Consider the following 6,807-nt stretch of genomic DNA (forward strand, 5'->3'; position numbering starts at 1 on the left):
AATATATTATAGACCTCCTACTCTCGATAGAGTTAATGAGCAACTTATTTGGGATGAAATGCACAGGGCATCCAGACAGAGCAAAATCTGGAAAGAAGGCGACTTGAACTTTAGTAAAATAGACTGGACCGACCTTATGGGTAACTCAGAATCAGAGAATTTCCTTTAAACACCCGGGATAATAACAAACTATATTAAGTTCTATCAAACAGAGACAACCTCATTAGTAATGTCGAGGTAGGGAACGAACTAGCTAACAGCGATCACAAAGAAGTGAGATTTAAAGTGGAACTTGATGTCAATTGCAAGGAAAATTCCATTAAGGTCCCAGATATCAGAAGGGCAAACTTTGATAGGTTGAAAGGGCAGCTGAGAGAAGGTGTATCAGGTTTGGGGGTGAATTGCATGACCTCACGTGAGGTGACCTCACACAATGTACCCACAGCATGAGTCATAAAGGCAAGCATGAACTCCGCATGCTTCCCAGTTGGGCACTGTAAACGCTTCTGCGCTTCACCTTGCACAGGATGTAAGGGGGTGCCCAATAAACTAGCCCCCTCCGGGGCAATATGTAAAAATCTGTAATGTACCCACAAAGGGCGACCTCACTTTTCCTGATGACCTGACAACGATAACCTCACAAAATATGACGGATGAGGATGACTTGATCACGAGATCTGAGGTTGACGAGTTCCACAACAATTTAAATAATGAGTTACTTAATGCTCAAGGGTAGAACACACCATAAAAAAAACTCAGATCAAACAACAATGACCTCAAAAGGATAAACAATTATTTAAAGAATATAATTGGACAAAGAAAGGCTATAGGTAGGAGAATAAATCGTGGTGAAGTTTACCTCCAAAATTATTATAAAGTATTGGCCAGTAGGGTTAAAACCGAGGTAAGAAAAGCAAAGAGGAATAATGAATTGAATGTAGCAAGGGAGGCGAAGTTAAACCCCAAGTGAGTCTTTCAAATGTATCAAACTAAAACACGAGAAAAGAATAGATAACGTATAACGATGGAGAAATGAGCAATAATCTGAACATTTATTTTTCAACAGTTTTCACAAAATGAAAATTTAAACATGATACCCGAGGCACTGACTATATACAGAGATAGTGAAAAAAATAGATTAAGCGAGATAGTAGTGATTAGTAACGATGTTATTAAACAAATAGACAAACTAAAGTCTAACAAGTCACCTGGTCCCGATGAGATATTTGCCAGAGTATTAAAGGAATGTAAGGAAAAGCTTAGTATGCCCTTCGAATTTGTTTTAACATAGTCATTAAAATCGGTGAGAAAGACTTAGGAGTAATACGTAGAAATCTTAAACCAGGACAGCAATGTGTATTTGCTCGAAACAAGGCTAACAAAGTACTTGGGTTCATACAAAGGAGAGTTAGTTACAAGACTAGAGAGGTGATCCTAAAACTATATCTTGTGCTTGTGAGACCTCACTTGGATTACGCGGTTCAGTTCTGGTCCCCGTACTACAGACTGATTATAGAATCCCTAGAAAGAATTCAGAGGAGAATAACAAGACTAATCCCGGGCATTAGGAACCTTGAGAACAAAGACAGGTTAAAGCATCTTAATTTGCACTCCCTTGAGAGACGTAGAGTGAGGGGCGATATGATCGAGGTGTATAAATGGAAGTCAGGACTAAACAAACGTGATATAACAAAGGTACTCAAACTATCCAACTAGGAGCGAACTCGTAGCAATGGTTGTGAATTTGACAAATTTAGATGTATGAGCGAGTAGTGGATGAGTGGAACAAGTTACCAAACATCATCATTAACTTGAACACGCTGGATAGCTTCAAATATAAGTTGGACGGATATGTGTAAACGGGACTACCCAGTATGGGCCAATAGACCCGGTGCAGTAAAGTTCTTCTGTCAAGTCTCCGTGCGCCAGTCCGTCTATTGACAGGTCAGGTGGACGTGTTGTGTTATTTTAATCCAATAATCAATTTCCTCTGTAAACATGATATTAAACTCTCTAATTACCTTTGCTTTTTTCTAATTAGTTCATTAACTTATTGACCCCTTTGTTTTGTTTTCGATTCGTGTCTGTCATTTATGCTATTATTAGCCAATTAAGCAGTCACGTTTTTAGCGTTTTTAATATCCGGTAATTATTTTAATATATTTTTTCTCCATCTCTATGTCACTGTATATTATTATCTTCTCTCTGTCTACTGTATTCGCTTCTCTGTTTGTTCTTTCATTCTCTTCTTCTCACCTTTCTATGTTCTCAAGTTATTTGGTGATCTTATGTAATCTTTCTCTCTTCTTTTTCCTCCCCCTCCACCTCTTTTTTTTTCTTCCTCTTCTATTCTTCTCCTTCTCTCTTGTTGCTCTTCTATTCCTCTCTCCTTTTTCTTGCTCTTTCTTTTCTGTCCTCCCGTTTTCTCTACTTTCTCCCCCTCTCATTCCTCTTCCCCCCACCACAACCTCCTCCCCTCGCCCTGTGTGTTACAACCTATCTATCGTCTCTCCCCCCTAAATACACACCCCTCCCCTACCCCCCTCCTTAACCTCCAGCAAGCCTCACCCTGACGCCGCCTCCTCCCACCACAGCCCCCCTCCCCCTCTCCACACCCTCCCTCTACCTTATGTAACACACCCTGGTATTTATCTCCACACCCCCCCCCTACCCCTTACACCACCACCACTACCCTTACCACCCCACAACAATCTACCACCATCACTACCACACCCACAACAACCACACTTAAGTCTACCACCATCACCACCACTATCATCACCTCTTCTCGTACCATATTTTATGTTTATCTGTGTCCCTATCTTTTTCCCTTATACCCTTTCTTTCTTCCTTTCTTTTACTCTTCTTTCAACCTCCTTCTTCATACAATTCCTCCCTTACTTTCTTAACTCTCTCTTCTCCCACTTTCTCTCTCTCTCTACCTTTTCTACTCAGCTTCCCTTTTCGCTCTCACACCACCCCCCACCCTTTTTCCTCCCTCCACCCCACCCCCTCTTTCCCCTCCTAACCCATCCTCTTCTGGTGGCGCCAGGCCAGTCTAGCATCACCAGAATTGATCCCTCGCGCTTCTCACATACACACTCCTTCTTTCAGAGGACACACTCATTCACTCTTTCACTCACACACACACACACACACACACACACACACCAAAAAAAAACGTGCATTCTACGTATCATACTGATCTTTTTCTTCATAAAACCAGGAAGGATCAGTAAATGCTATATCCCATGAATAATGACACCTCTCTCCCTCACTTCGGATACAGGTCAGAACTCCTCAGTGAGTCGGTTCAAACGATACACACACGTCACAGCCTGAAATTGCACAGTTGTATCAAAGGGAAAGTCTGAAATGAACGTCGGTAGGAGATAAAAGCAAGTGTTAAAAGTAGGAGCTTAAGGTGTTAAAAGTAGCAGTGTAAAGTATAAAAAGTAGCAGGGTAAAGTGTTAAAAGTAGAAGATTAAAGTGTTGAAAGTATCAGTGAAAAATGTTAAAAGTAGCAGCGAAAATAAGGGTAAAAGTTGGAAATAAAGGTAAATGTCATAAACGGGAGACAAAAGTAGAGGTTTACCAGGCGTTGGGGTCAAGTGATTCCTGTTAGGTAGGGCAACTCTCTCTCTCTCTCTCTCTCCAAAGCGAAGAGAGAGAATCTAAATCTCCACCACATAAGTTTTGGCCGACCCCATTAGAAACCAGTGTGGAAGGGAGGGATGGAGGGAGAGAAGGAAAGGGGGGGAGGGGAAGGGGAGGATGGAGGGAGAGAAGGGAAAAGGGGGGAGAGGGAAGGAGGATGGTGGAGGAGAGAAGGAAAGGGGGGAGAGGGGGAGGATGGAGGGAGAGAAGGGAAAGGGGGGGAGAGGGGAAGGGAGGATGAGGAGGGAAAGGGGGGGAGAGGGAAGGAGGATGGAGGGGAGAGAAGGGAAAAGGGGGGGGAGAGGAAGGGAGGATGGAGGGAGAGAAGGGAAAGGGGGGGAGAGGGAAGGGAGGATGGAGGGGAGAGGGGAAAGGGGGGGGAGAGGGGAAGGGGAGGATGGAGGGGAGAGGGAAGGGGGAGAAGAGAGGATAAAGAGGGAGACAGGAAGGAGATAAGGAGAGGAGACAGGGGTGAAGGGAGTAATGATAAGATTGGAAAGGAAAGGAAGGAGGAAGATGAAGAGGAGGCATAAACATGTAAGTTTGGGAGAGAGAGAGAGAGAGAGAGAGAGAGAGAGAGAGAGAGAGAGAGAGAGAGAGAGAGAGAGAGAGAGAGAGAGAGAGAGAGAGAGAGAGAGACCGGGGCAATCTGTACAAAAAATCTGTAAAATAAACAAGAATATGATGAAAATGACGTGGAAGAAATAAAAGTTGGAAGAAAAAAGAGTATTATGAGCAGTGAGAAGATGAGGGGAAGAAATGAAGGGAGGCGATAAGACACGAAGGAGGAGGAGGAGGAGGAGGAGGAGAGAGAGAGAGAGAGAGAGAGAGAGAGAGAGAGAGAGAGAGAGATTATTCACCATTTATACATTTTACATTTTCTTTTTTTATTATCCTTCTTACATTCCATTCATTCCCATTCTTCACTACACTTTATCTTCCATCATTATCTATTCACTAACCTCTCAAATCTACTTCTTCCTTTCCTTCATCTACTTGACATCTCTATCTACCCTTTCTACTGTCTCTCTTTCCCCATCATCACATTATTAACTACTTATTATATATTTTTAATAATTTCCTTTTTCATAAATTATTTCACCTTATATTTTCTTTAATATTTTCCTCCAACACAAGATCTCCACCACCTATAACACTTCTCCAACACAGATCTCCACTACCTGTAACACTCTTCTCCAACACAGATCTCCACCACCTATAACACTTCTCCAACACAGATCTCCACTATATATAATACTCGTCTCCAACACAGATCTCCACTACCTATAACACTCGTCTTCAACATAGATCTCCACTATCTATAACACTAATCTCCAACACCTACAGCAGAGCACTCTTCTCCAACACAGATCTCCACTACCTATAACACTCTTCTCCAACACAGATCTCCACCACCTATAACACTTCTCCAACACAGATCTCCACTATATATAACACTCTTCTCCAACACAGATCTCCACTACCTATAACACTCGTCTCCAACACAGATCTCCACTATCTATAACACTAATCTCCAACACCTACAGCAGAGCACTCTTCTCCAACACAGATCTCCAGCACCTATAACACTCAACTCCAACATAAATGTCCACCACCTATAAATCTCCTCTAACCTATATCTCCAACACCTATAACACTTCTCCAACACAAAGTCTCTGGTCAGGTGTGGTTAACTTTGATTAGGTTAAATTGGGGAAAAAAATTAAAGTGAGGATACAAAGAAAATAAAGAAAAAAATAAGAAAATAAAGAAAATTATATGAAAACAAAGAAATTATATATAAAACAAAACAAAAATAACCAGAACAGAACCAAAAATCATGAAAAGTGAAGAAAAAATGAAGACGAATTGAAGAAAATCAGGAAAACAAAATGAAAATATATATAAAATAATTCACTATAAGACGAAGACAGGAAAGGGTTACAGAACCAAGACGTAGGAGGGATTAGATGAAAGTGATGATAATTTGAAGAGAATAGGAAACAAAATAAAAAAAGTAAGATAAACACATGGAAATAGGAGTAAAAAAAATAAGGAAAACGCATGAATATATTAACAAAATACTTCACGTCATGATGAATAGAGGTAATATTATCAGAAGATGAAACGTCAAATCAGAACGAAGGAATAAGATGGAAACGAAAATGTAAAGAAAATAAGTTAAAACAAGACGAAAATATGAGTAAAAATAAGGAAAACGGATGGAAACAGAATTAAAAATAAGGAAAAGTATGAAAATTAGGAAAATACACATTCATAGGTGTAAAAATAAGGAAAACGTATGGTAATAGGATTAAAAATAAGGAAACTGTGTGGAAATAAGATTGAAATAAGGGAAACATGAAAATAGGAGTAAAATAGTTCGCTTTATGGTGAAAACGGGAAATGACATGAGGAAAGAAAACATAGAAGGGACTGAGGGAGGGAAATAACTGTGGTGGGTCGGTAAGTCATCTCCAACAATGGTAACCACAATGGAGGTTTCCCTTCACCAACACCAAAGGAGTAGTTCCTATGGCTTCACCACCACTGTACTCAACCCCTTTGATGTGTGTGTGTGTGTGTGTGTGTGTGTGTGTGTGTGTGTGCGTATGTATGTATGTGCGCCTGTATGTGTGTAAAAGTGTGCGTGTGTATGCGTAAGTGTATGTGTGTGTGTGTGTGTGTGTGTGTGTGTGTGTGTGTGTGTGTGTGTGTAAGTTGATAGTTGTAATAACAGAGAGAAAAGTAATTTGTCAATAATAATAATAATAATAATGACTGAATCTACTACAAAAAGAAGTAATAAATTTAAAACACTACAAAATCTACGAAAAACAACGGCTGATTTCAATAACCTACTCTAAGCTGTCTGTCTGTCTCTCCTTTATTAACCCCATCTACTTCTAACCATCACCATAGTATTACCATTATCATCTACTAATTACTCCTCCTTCCCTATACCACAAACAACCCTTGCCATTCTCCCCTAACTATCACCCGTGAGTTAAGGACTTTCCCCTCATTAGCATGGAAATCTTTCCTTATACTCCCCCTACGATGCTTGTTCCACTCTACCTCGTCTTTCCCCTGTCCTGTGACGATTATTCCCGATGGTCTTCCCTCATAACAGTATATTATTCTACGTT

Source organism: Homarus americanus, unplaced genomic scaffold (assembly GCF_018991925.1).
Source record: "Homarus americanus isolate GMGI-L3 unplaced genomic scaffold, GMGI_Hamer_2.0 scaffold31440, whole genome shotgun sequence".
Lineage (NCBI taxonomy): Eukaryota > Metazoa > Arthropoda > Malacostraca > Decapoda > Nephropidae > Homarus > Homarus americanus.